The sequence below is a fragment of the Rhododendron vialii genome, chromosome 13a, assembly GCF_030253575.1.
Source record: "Rhododendron vialii isolate Sample 1 chromosome 13a, ASM3025357v1".
Classification (NCBI taxonomy): Eukaryota; Viridiplantae; Streptophyta; class Magnoliopsida; order Ericales; family Ericaceae; genus Rhododendron; species Rhododendron vialii.
This window is the reverse complement of record NC_080569.1, coordinates 33,788,760-33,802,137: the sequence shown is the minus strand read 5'-3', so window position 1 is coordinate 33,802,137 and position 13,378 is coordinate 33,788,760. Positions and strand designations below refer to the sequence as shown.

The window sequence follows — 13,378 nt, the reverse complement described above, 5'->3', positions numbered from 1 at the left end:
CCTTGTTCACACACGCTAAGTTTAGGTGCCATGACAAATTTTTATGACTTGATAGTATCTAGAACTGCTTATGTCCGTTATCTCTTTGTGATGGCTTCATGTTCTTTGTTTGGGTATCATTGAGCTGTCTTACGGTTTTCGGATTTCATGTGAAAGGATTCTTGGTGTTTTGTGGGTAATCACTGCTGAAAACCCTCACGAGATTTCACTCGTCCTACCGGGGCCACATGGGGGTTTAAAAGAACTATCGGTTAATTTGTTTTTTTAGTTGCATTTTGTTTTTCTTTGCTCGGGACTAGCAAAGTGTAAGTTAGGGGGTGTGATAGGCGCGTAAATGTTCACATACGCGCCCCTTAATTTATCCTTGCTAAGTCTATTTTATATTATTACTTAGAGTTTAATACTTGATTTTTGTATTGTAGGTGTTTAAAAGCTTAATACCGTAAAGTCAATTAAATTCATTGAATTGGATATTACCCAAGGGCCCATATAGTACATTCTCCGTACTAAATATTTGTAATAATGTTTAATTTTGTGGACAACAAAGTTACACGATAAACAGTTGCCAAGTGTTGAGGTTCTGTGCCCGCACATCTCGTATTGTTGAGTCGTGTCATATTCAATTCGTGTCAAAAAGTGGTTTAATTATCCAAATCCTCTAATATTTTTGTATCACGTTAACGAGTCGTGTCTAGAATTATCACCCATTAATATACATTGTCTGTATTAACTTTTGTGGGCTACAAATTTTGTTCGACACGTACGATAAACAGTTGCCAAGTGCCAGAGTTGTTGTAGCAATTAGGCCCCGTTTCAAAAAGCAAAATAAGTACTTATTTTTTAAGAAAATAATTTCAAGTTCAAAAATGATTGACTTCTTGAAATATAAAAATATGCAATATAGATCTTATTTGAAAGATCTCATCGAGATCTTTAATACGGTGCAAAAAAAAAATTGAAAAATTATTTTTCATTTACATTAGTTTTAAATTTGAAAATATGAAATAAGTATTTATTTTTTAAAAATGTGTTCTGGAACGTTTACTCCTACCAAAATGGCCAGTGAGTCTCTACGACAAGTCACAAGTACTGAATTCAAATTTAAGGTTTTCCAACAAAGCCCATGTTAAATAATCACTTTTACTAGCAATTAGTACAGAAATGGTTGGTGAGTCTTTTCCTATTGAATGTACGTGAAAACTTTATATCCAATTCAAAATTAGTTGGCAATGAGTGGAGACGTCTCAACATGTTAAGTAAACACTCATTTTACTTTCAAACAATGTGAGACTAGATGTCTCCCTTATACTCCCATGCGTATGGGTAGGGTTCGATTGCCATAAGCAGTCATTCCTCTCCTCAAGTCCCCTAAGATAGAGTAGATTAGATCTAACAAATGGCAAAAAAAAAAAAAATTAACATTGGTGAATATGCTCAAGAAACCAAGTCTATTGCTTCCAATTATTATTTTCTAATCATTACTCTACTTCAAGCCATTTTCCAATCATTACTCTACCTTCTCTATTTCCACAAATAGGGAAGGTTTTCTTCAATTTAATTTTCTTTTATTTGTATATTACTTGGTAAAATTATGACATTACAGTTGGGATATTTGGAGAAAGAAAAAAAATTTTAACACAAGTGGGAATTAAGAAGATATCAATTTGAGAGGAAAAGATACGTTTTACCACCCTAATTATTGCACTCTTTGAATTGCCTTCAATTCATAACATTTGCATAAAAGTCATAACTTTTATATAACACTTCGCAACATGGTGATGTGACTTTCTAAAAGAGTCATGAATCGATATGTAAATGTCATAAATTCAAAGTGATCCAAGAGGGTGTATGCAAAGTGTAACCATCCAAATAGGAATGTGCATCGAAGCGTTTCTCAATATTATGTTCCTTGGTTGAATGTTAGGTCGATCTGTACTTGGAACTTAATGTTTAGATCCCAACAAATCTTTTCAAGGTGCAAGTTGTTTTGTAAGTAATTTCATGGGCACCACACACACACAAGACAAGCTCCTCTGAAACAATCTTTTTGTTTTTTTTCCCTGGTGAGATTGTCTTATTCACAGAGACATTCACGGAGGCGCATGATCTAGGCCGTCCATTTCGGCTTTGGACGCTGTGCAATCTAGGCTGTTTGTTTTTCCGAAAAAGTTTTATTTAAATTCAGACCGTCCAAAACTGAAACGGACGCATGCAATTCACTTAAGAAAGCTCCGTTAAAAAAGATTTTTCCTTTCCAGATAAGTCCTCTCAAACAATTTACTCCACAAGAACTGAAAGAAACTTTGCCCACCACCAAATTGCTCCCTATACTATGCATGCACCCACCATGTTTAATTTGTTAATTTAGAGACTTTGACGATCGAGTCAGGGAGGGAACCAGGATTTCGTAAACGGAGAGGCTGAACTATAAAGAGTTAGCATGAGTACCACCACTCTTTAGACAAATAAGTAGGTTACGGATCTTCTAGTCTCAATCAACCATTGGCATAGCCTAAAAATACTTCATAATTGTTTGAATTCCGGATGCCGAATGACATTATGCTCAAAATAATTGAGCAACATTGGACTTTCCAATTCCTAAAAATAGTACTTCTCAATTGATCGTGTGAACTTAAAGTTTTCATATTAAAATTAAAAATAAAAATAAAAACCCAAAACAACGCAGGGCCTTGGGTCCCCCATTGCCTTGTGGCTCCGTCTCTGGATCGAGTTGGAATCATGCCGTAGATGATAAGAGTGGAAGAATGAATGGCGGCCAGCAGATAAGATAAACTTTGGCAAAATGGATCAGTGTCCGCAACCATTAATTGGTTCGCACATTCTCGCACGACCTGACCAATCCGAGTTTGACACCGATGGTGCGTACCTTCAAGGTTGACTCTCGGACAGGATTAATCCGTCGGGACCACAAGATCCAAAAGTTGGCTCTTTCAGTTGAACCCACAACCTCAGCCATACAATTATTGGACCATCTGTCCCGGTCATATTTTCCTTGGGGCTTAGTTGCGGTGGATCGGAGGGTTTTCAATTTGGGGTTATTTGTAGTGGTGTTAGGGCCTACGAATTATAACAGTTCATTATTTGAATAAAAATTCGAGTCGTTCATTGTCAAGATAAATGCCTGGATTGACCGCACTACATGTGTAGTGCAAGAGGTGCACTACAGCACCCCGAGTCCTAGCTCTATGGCTTCTTCTTTTTGTTTTTTTTTTTTGGTGTTTTTTCCTATTTGAAACTGGAATTGGGAAAATTATTCAGTAGTCCCGGACTACCAGCTCACCCAATCCATGTGCTACTCTCCAACAATCAGGCGTCGCCATCTCAACTTAATGGCAGTGAGCTGTCCTCGTTGCCTTTTGAATTAACAGAGCCTTTTCAAGTTAATTGGCGTTAACGTTTTTCTTCCATCCCAAAAATTTCATTTACCCGCCCAAAATTGAAACACCCCCAATTTTCATAACGTGCTCTACTCCCGACACTTTTCTCTCTACATCATCTATTGCCGAACGTCGGAGATGTACACCGCTTTCGTCAAAGACATGGAAGGAGGAGATTGACAAAGTAACGAAGATAAATTCATTATACTTGGTTAAAACATTTCTCATTTCCCCTAGTGTATGCGAGAATCCTAGGTTGTCTTTGGAACTGTTGTTCTTTTATTGATATTGTAGCTTTGTTTATGCATTCTTGAGCTAAAAATAATACTTTATACAGCTATTGATATTTCATTTTTGAGACAAAATGAGAGGGAAAGAGATGGCAGCACTGGCAACAATTGTATACCTCTGCTTAATCGTCGTAGCTACGGCCATGCCCACGGTGGGTTGCATCGATGAATCACCGGAAGGGGTGGCAAAATGGTTCCAAAACTTGGGCCATAGCTAGGAAGGAAAAGTTAACGACGTTTAGGTTGTATTTGCATGATCAAGTGAGTGGCAAGAATCCAACTGCAGTTGTAGTGGCCTGAGCCAACTTTATTTCCAAGACTCTCGCCCCCACCTCGTTCGGGACAATCATCGTGATCGACGATCCATTGACAGTTGGGCCCGAACTCAACTCTACGGTCATGGCGCGGGCCAGGGGATTTATCTATCGGATGGGCTGGAGGAATTTGCTTTAACCATGAACTTCAACTTTGTCTTCACGAGTGGGAAGTACAAGGGTAGCACTCTTAGCCTCTTTGGGCGGAACCTGGTCTTTCATCCGTACCGTGAATTGTCTATTGTCGGAGGGACCAGTGTTTTTCGATTAGCACGAGAAATCGTCACTGTGAAAACATACCAGTTCAATGCCACCTACAATGATGCTACCCTTTAGTATTATTTTTCCGTCCTCCACTATTGAAATGATTGATTGTTGGTCTGGTTAAACAATAATAGTTGTTGTTCGTAATAAGACTTAGACAATTTTATTTTTCTTCAACTATAATTTTAATATTCCAAGCTTAATTTCTAGAGTTGCATCTTGATTCCCGTGTTGTATTTGAATCTTATTTTTTCAAAGAAAAATAGCTTTTTAATTAATTTATTTGTGTGGCATATATATAGAAAAGAATAATTCGTTATTGTGGTATAAAAAAGAAAGAATCTTAACATAATTTGGAATAAATCCCAAGTCCGGTCCAAAATGATGATGACCAAAAGCCTGAAGATAAGGTGGGGTTCACATATTTGGACTGAGAGACCTTTTAAAACCATGTTTTAAATACTGGACCTTTTTAGTAATTTATTTATATATTGTTGCGTCAATTATAGACAAAATAGTTTCATTATTGTTGTCCCACCTAACTTTTTCTCTGACAGTATGCTAAACTTGGCCTACCTGGCATCCGCCCAAACATTTTGACTTCAAAATGATTTCAGAAAATTCCTGGTCAATCCCATTTTTTGCTTAGAGTTCCGTGCAAATCTCTTTTTTAGAGTTATTCCATCTAACCCCTTTTTAAAGATGTTTTTACGATTTTACCCCTATCACTTTTTACCACCCCTAGAATTCATACCCCCTCACCTCCACAGAATTCACACTCCACAGAATTCACACCCCTTTACAGAATTCATATCTCATTCTTACTATTCATTACCCTTGGCCGAATTCACACTCTTTTGCAAGAAATCACACCTCTTTTGCACTATTCATGCCCTCAAAATTCTTGGTAAATTATTGGTGTGAATTCTTGAGTGTGTGAATTTGGCCCCAATACATCATTTGCAAAATTCACACACCTTTACGTTTCTAAAATTCACATATAAATTTATACCAAAAAAATGAATAATTCACACCTGTAAATCGACTTGATATTCCAGGTTGATTTATGGTCCCTAGAATTCAAACGTCTTTGCAGAATTCACACCTTTTTTATAGAATTCACACCATTTACATCCATCCAAATTACATAATTGACAACCCCAAATTTAGAATTCACACCCTTTCAAAATAAAGAATTCACACCTTCGAAAAAACAGAACTCACATTCCCAAATTTAAAAAAATAAAAAATAAAGCCTGAGATAATATCCTACCGTGAATAATAAGGGGGAGGTTTTCGGTGTCCCAATTTTGGTCAATTTTTCCAATTAACACCAAAGAATTCCATTATCAATCAGATAAGAAAAATAATCAAGTCTAAACATGACATTGGAATTAGTTTTCATCAACAGATCAAAAGCATCAAAGTCGTAGCGAAGAAAACAACGGCGGCAAATCCAGCAACGGTGACTCTGTTCAATGCGGCAGCGATTTTCAGGAGTGGAGGAAGGTCTCGGAGAGTGCACGGGGGCAGAGGAGATCGAGGATCATGGTTCCTTATAATCGGGATCAGAGGTATCCAAGCAAGTAAACACTTCCTTCAGCAGCTCGCCGGGGTTGTCGTTGGTCACCGTTGATTTTGCTGCCGGCGGTGGGGAGGCTGCTGCACTTGCTGCGGTGGTTGTGGGGATCAAGACGGAGGTCAACATCGACCAAGAGGGAGTTGGTAAGCGGAGAAGAAGCTGGAGGAGGGGAAGGCCGAGGTGGGGGAGAGAGGAAGGCCGGGCAGACGGCCAAGGTGGGGGAGAGCGGAAGGCGGAGAAGAAGAAAGAAGCTGGAGGAGTGGAAGGCGCGGAGGAGAGCAAGGGTGTATTGGGAAGATTACCTAAATAGGGCCTGAACGGGTAAGGTTAGACGCAGGCTGAGCCTGGATGGATAGACAGTGACAAAAAAGGGCCGCCTAGAAGAACTCCAAACGATTTAATGCTCAAAAGGCTAGAAGTACCATATTGACACTCCACACAAGGGATTAAGATTGGAAACACCAGAGGACGTTAAACCGAGGATTTTTGCATAAAATTAAATAGAAGGGTTGTTAGGAACTAAATTTATTCAGAAAATTGATGCAAAGGTCTTAATAACATCATTATTGTCGAAGAAATCAAAGGATGCTATTAAGTCCATCAAAAGGGGACAAAACTCATCGGCCTGATGGTTTCAATTCTGTACTCTGCTAACGAAAGTCTGCGAAGTTCTGATTTCAGTCGCGAAGTTTTTGTACTAATTTGGAATGGAATGCGGCTTCAATTGCTCTGGTCTCCAAAACTCAACACCTTCGTCTATTAGGACCTCTAGGCTGATAGCGAGTCGTACTCCCAAGCATCATTTGCAAAACCAATCAATCTGTCTTGAAGGCAGATCAATCATGGACAACATTGTTCAATGCAAGCATTTAAAAAGGGATATCACTGAAAGCGGACGGTTCTGATGGCACTTTCGCAAGATGCTTGTTAGACAATGACAAAAATATTTAACCCGAGATTTGGCCCAAAACTTTATCCAGGCGGTTGCAGGAAATTGTAATTCAACTTTCTTCGGCTTGACAACAAGCATCCCATAGGGCCTCGATGCCAATAACCGGGTGAGAGAGATTTTTAAGGGTAGATCTGTAGTTGCTTAAGTATCTTCTGTTGTTACCGTTGGTGGCTAGAATTGGGCTATGAGCAACCAAGTGATGAAAATTTCTAAAACCCACTGCTTACTTTGTTCTCCATTTAGAAGTAGAGGAGTAAAGCATTCGATCAACTTGGAAATGCATCATTACAGGAGAGTATTCCCTTCCTTGGACGCGTCTGGTTTCGTTCAAGCATCGTATGCCTAGCTAGTCTTTCATTATTGCTTAAATTTCGCAATAAGTGATTTTTGACCCCATATAGTGCAGAGTGTACAAAGAGAGCCAACTACTCTAGCAAACTTGGTTACATGTATACAATCCTACCTTCTCCCCATTCCTCCAACTCGAATCGGCCAGACCCCAGCCACAAAATTGATATTCTGTTGGGATGCGTTCCTCCAAGGGAAAATTTGTTTGTATAGCTCAAACACAGATGGAGATTTCAACCCGACAATAGGCAGGGCATGACATGACATGTACAAGAGTGCTATTACGTGATCACTTTGGTAGATGGTTAGTAGAAATGATGACAACGGGGCAGATTAGGGTGGATATGGGTATATTCGTACCCGACACCGAAAACATTACCCTATTCGAATCTGCACCGATAATCGAACGGGGTTCGGGTATCCTCCGAACCGAATCGGTAACTGAATTTAGATACAAAATTAGGGAGTCAACCACCAGAATTTTCTCTGCTCTTTGATTTTTCTCGCTTTTCTCAGCATCCAAAGAGCAGATGAAGCAAACTAAACTCAAGTCCACATATACATATAGAAACACATACCATAGACCCACATTTATCCATGTCTTAAGTTTGTAAGAGATATACCAAAAAAAACAAATAGAGACGATTATACATAAGAAGGATCTAAAAAGTAGCAATTCAATCAGCAATTTTTGTTTGGCATTTACAGATGATTTCCATTTTTTGAGAATGAAACCTCAGCATCAAGTCTTTAGAAATAAAACCAGATCTATGGCAATAATTGGAGAGAGAGAGAGAGAGTATAACATTACATTTCAAAAATAAAACCAGATCTATAACAATGGAAAACAAACGATCGAACTTCTTTGAGGAGGGAGGAACGAAAGAAGATCAAAGAAGAGGGAGGAAATCGATCGGTGAAGACGGGAGGAAACCAATCACTCAATCAGCGACGTCGAGTTCTTCTTTTCTTTTTTCTTTTTTTGCTATTCATTAAACCTAATCTCATCTATCCTCATAGTATTTATTTAAAATCCTCATATTTATATAATGGGGTAGTTTTGTTTTTGCTGGTAAGTCTGAACGTTTGTTTTTCTAGGGATGACACTTAAGACACGTCTTGAACTATACAACGATAAACTCAATCACCCCTCTTTTATTAGGTAGGCAAACATAGAAAATAGACAGAAGAAATACGACATTTCTAGGGTAGCAAAAAAACAGAACTTCCCATCACGATGGTTTTGAGAGAGAATCAAATGGGCAATAAGATAAATACATGAGAAGTAATAGCAACAATATTTATTAAAGAATAGGGTGTAAATTCGAAGAATAACAAGCATTTGGTACATTCCAATGATTTGAATGAAGTACAGAATCAACCTCCGGAGTAATAGAGCGAAGAATCTGATTTCCTGGCTGGCCAATTTTGGCATGATTTTCCAATTGGGTCCCTAGGTGGGAGAGGCTCCAGTGCAATGGACAGGGGCATTTGCATCTTTTCACCTGTTTCGTGGTGGGGACAGGACACTGTTTGGCCAATTTTCAAATTACTAATTTGAGTTTTCAGACTTTTCAACAATTTCGTTTGTGTCCCCAATAAAGGTACACTATTTTGTCTTTATGCGTCCGGTATTCTAAGGGTTGTCTGGGGTTATTTTTGTCTTTTTACTTTCTTATCTCTGGCAGCTCACGTGTGCCTGTCTCTCTCTTTTTGGTGCTGCTATTGGTACGTACAATGTACATATAGATTTTGTGGGGCCCAATTTGGGTCCCATAAAGATAATCCGAACCGCTCATTATTTTTAAAACATCTTTTTATGGAGTTCTGTAAAAAATCAGCTCAACCCGATATCTGTAAGGATTTTTTCTAAATTTGTAGGGGCGAAACTAAGCAGTTAAGTAATTTCGCCTCCACAAATTAAGAAAAAATCCTTACCAATATCGGATTGTGTTGATTTTTTATAGGGCTCCATAAAAAATGTTTGAAAAATAATTGGTAGTTTGAATCATCTTTGTGGGACCCGTTGTGAAACCCGAGGTGGGCCCCACAAAATTGATATGTACATAATATGTACATTTCATATGTACCCTATCATTTTTGCTCTTTTTGTGTGTGCAGAAGACTCCAGCTCTCGGGTATTCTGTGTTCTTTGCAAAATACTAGAGCTTTGCCAGAGCTTTGATCGTCACTGTGCCTTTCCTTTCTCTCCTTTCTTGCAACGTTGATTATCTCTGGACTTCTGTTTCTTTTCTTTTTTCTTGCTTTATTATATCTCTCTTTCCAGTTGAGTTGGGCTTTCTTCAGCCGACTTCAACTCCGACGGCAACTTCGTTTCCAGCGATGTCGATTTAAACGGTGACTTCGACAGAGTTTCAGGCGATCTCAAATTTGACGGCGACGAAGTTTCAAGAGATTTCAAGCTGGTAATTACTGTTATTTTCTAAACTAGGGCTTTTTGGTTGTGTTTTTGATTGAATCTCTGGATCTGGTTCTTACGTTTTCAATCAATTATTGGGCGATGGAGTGATCGATTATTGGTGATTATGGCTTGATTTTGTGGGTTGTTTAAGTTCAATTTAAGAGGCACACTGCTCCGGCGTCCACTTTTCCGATTTCAAGAGGCTAGGGTTCATGAATTAATGAATGGTATTTGGGATTTGAATAGCCCAATTGCTTGTAGAGGCTGTCTAAACTACCATTTCGGCCTTTTGGATAGTATCTTTTGCATAGGATTGGCTTGAGGCTACTGGAGATGCTCATATACTTATTTTTTCCCTGTAAATACTGTAAATTGGACGTACTAATGTGTTTTGTGAGTTGCTTCCTTAGTCTAAAGAGTTGATGAGTTTTTCCTTAATTTTTCTTTTTTAAATAACTGTAAATAACAAAGTTCGGTTCTCCTAAAATGGGACTGTGAGGGAACAGTGGGCTTTTACTCCCAATTTTATTTCCTTTTCATTTTGGGCAAATGGGAACTAGGATATCATCTGAAGCATTTATATTTCGGTAACTTGGTTTCCTTTTCGATTTGTTTGTACTGTCATCCAAGGCTGGACATATATTTTTTCTCTACTATTTTAAGTTCTCTGTATATGTTTCATTTATGAATCGGTGTACATAGATTTGGTTGTTATCATATTTGTTTGCTGATTAGGGCTTTATGGGAAAGAAGGAAATTGACCAAACAAAGAGGTCTAAAAATTGATCTTGTGTTACTGGCATGAGTTCACCATTTGCTTTAAATGTAAATGGAAGAGATTACAGGTTTGAAGTTAGCATTTTGCCTCAAGGATACAATTACCTCCTCTAATTTGTCTCGGTGCCCTATTATGACAAGTCTTTTCTTTAAAATTATTCTAGCATGTTGTCAGGCTTAGTTTAGCTAAATCTAAAATACCTGGTGTTTATAGTTTGGGGTTAGGTGACTGGAGACTTGTGTTTTCCCTTGTTAGGCTGGATTTTTCTGTATGGACTTGTCAATTTTGGATAGGATCGCCATTGATGTACCAGTTTCTTAAGGGAATGGAAGGCCAACAATGGGCCGTTTTTTGAGGACACATGTATGTACCAACTTCCAATGGGCCTTCTTTTGAAAGATAGAAAGCGCAATGCCCTGGAAGGAGAAAAGGAAACAAAAGATAGAACTGTGAGAACATGTACATATAGTATTTGATTTGGTGGACCAATTGAATTGATGATGATCCTATGTACAATACCATGGGCTTGAATATTTGCGGTGCTTTCATGAGGTCTGTGTAACCGTATTGGACTTTGTGTTTCTATGTAAATCTACCATTCCAAAGTAGGCTTGGAGGATCTGGCTGAACAATATGCAACGTACTGAGAAATTTTGATCTGTAAGAAAAGCATTTCTGGCTTGGGGGAAGTAATCATTTGAACAATATGCTCATGTATCTGTTTCAAATGATCACCGTACATCAAGGCTCGATCGACATGCTTGAGTAAAGGATTTGGGTTCTAAGAAATTATTTGAATGTTTAAAGTGAGTTGGATGCTTTGATGTACAGTGTGTTTTTTTTGCATCTTCAGTTGAGTCTTATTATTGTTGGGTTCAATTGATTTTGCTTCTGCGTGATATCTGGGTGTGAATGGTTTGTGCGTTTACTGATTTGTTTTTTTTAGAAGATGGGTGTTTTTTGTGTGTCTGGAGTTACGTTGAACAATTTTTTGCTTTATTTGGTTTTGTTTGCTGGATACTTTAGTTCTACGTTTATATAACTATGGATTGCTTCAGATATTGAAATATATTTTTCCCTTAAAAAGATTCCTATATCTATATTGGACTCGGTAAAATAGGAATTTATAGTGTGCATTTAACAAATCCCAATATCTAAGCTTTGTTTTATTGATTGTTTACGCTCGGATTGAGCTTGCCATACAGGGTTTGTCTTTTTGGTTTCTGATCGTTCCAGTATTTTGTAATAACTCTTGTTGTGCCTTAGAGTTAGTGTATTCTGTTCATTTGTATAATTTACGTAATTTATAGTTTTTATGTATGGGTTTTAATGATATAGTTTGCTCGCTAGGGTTTGTATTCTGTTCTGTAGTAGATGATTTCTGCTTGACAAAATTATTTAAAGGTTTTGTGTGCTTTGCCATGTAATTTGCCTAACTCTATATCTATAGTCTGAATTAGCAGGTGGTGCATGCAGAAAGAGATTTGAAGCAGGCAGTAAACCAGAAGTGAAAAAGCCCCAAACTCATGCATATGCCACCAAAGCTTTTAATCAGCATTGAAGTGCCAATATCTATTATAAAATCACTTTACTTGCTACCATCAATAATACATATAGTGAAGTCTCTAATATAGTTATCAAGATCTTCCTTTCTTGAGGATTTGTGTTCCGATTTTGAAGAATCCATTCAATGGTTTTGGAGAATCAAATAAGTAGTTTCCAATGCTTGTATTTGGTTCTGTTTCATCCACTTTCAGCTGTTTATTGGGTAGCAGGTTGTGATAAATTCTTGATTTTCTTGTTGGGGGGCTCCAATTTAGTGTTTCCTTGATCCAATCTGAGTCAACGTGCATCAGAGATTAGTTCTGTCTGTGGGGAATTGTGGAGGAACCAACCCAAGATGCGGCGGTGGTCAGCTGACTACCCCGCCCAAAAAAGATAATCCGTAATTTCTTTTGTTTTACAACAATCTCCAAAAACAACCCAAACAAGCCAAAAACTTAAACAATAAAAGCTAAGCACATTTGATTATTAGACCAACGAAAATGACCGAACGTGCGTAGCATGTTGCTAACACCCTAGTTACAGAAACTAAACAAAATCCTCAACAGCTGGCAGTGAATCAGTTTGCAGTCTTGGAAATTTCTCTGGCAAAGCAAAAACGGGTTCTTCCCCGGAGGCTTATTTGCCTTTTTGGTCCCCAAAGTATTAGCGAACTTCCAATTTGGTCTCCGATGTAAGCATTTAACCAATTTAATCTCCAACGTTTGAAATTTGTGTCAAATTGGTCCTCCTTTCCAATGCTGTTTAGGCTTTCTGTCAAAAGTGGAGGCATTCTTGGTATTTCACCCCCCTTTTCACCTCTGCCACCCTAAAAATGTGAAACGTTTCATTTCACCCCCCGAAGTCATTACAACAGCCCTAATTCCTAACACCCATTCGTAATCTCAATATCTCTGACCAAAAATTTCAAAATTTGGGGAAGCTTTGCATGAATCTACTCGATCAACACTGAATATGGAACATCAAGAGTGGAATGAACAATGCAGAGGTATGCATCTCGATATGTCTTACCATTGTAGGGTTTGTGCACTGCTTTTTCTCTGCTCGATTAAGCTATGGAGTGCGGTTTGGGCCCCATTGATGGCTTTATGTATATAAATCTGTGTAAAGATATATAAATGTGGGGGTGTGTGCTCAATGTATGATATATGCATGTAGTGTGCGTGTGAAGCATTCTTACTAGTCCGGTGAGAGTTGGAATCAGTCCAAGAAGTCGTCACCTTGCCCACCTTCCTACAGTAGCAAATGTCCGGTGAGGGTGCCTCCATGTTTTCTCTTTCTTCAGTTTTTCTTTCTTTCTGGTCTACTCTCTATCTCTCTCTCTCTCTCTCTCTCTTGGTGTGCTCTGTTTTTTTTTTTTTAGAGTGCTGCAGTGTGTATGTGTGTATTGTGTATATACACTCGTGGCAAGGGATGGCATTTGGCGGGAAAAAATCCCTCCATAAAACATCCTTTCACGTTTTTAGG

General features: G+C 38.3%; 1 long non-coding RNA gene across 1 annotated transcript; it reads left to right on the top strand.

Annotated features, from left to right (window-relative positions):
* The first annotated feature begins 9,243 nt into the window (after window positions 1-9,243).
* Window positions 9,244-10,282, top strand: LOC131315305 (uncharacterized). Its single transcript, XR_009196674.1, has 2 exons — window positions 9,244-9,948; window positions 10,070-10,282. It is a non-coding gene; the product is annotated as an uncharacterized LOC131315305 (long non-coding RNA).
* The last annotated feature ends 3,096 nt before the right edge of the window (window positions 10,283-13,378 follow it).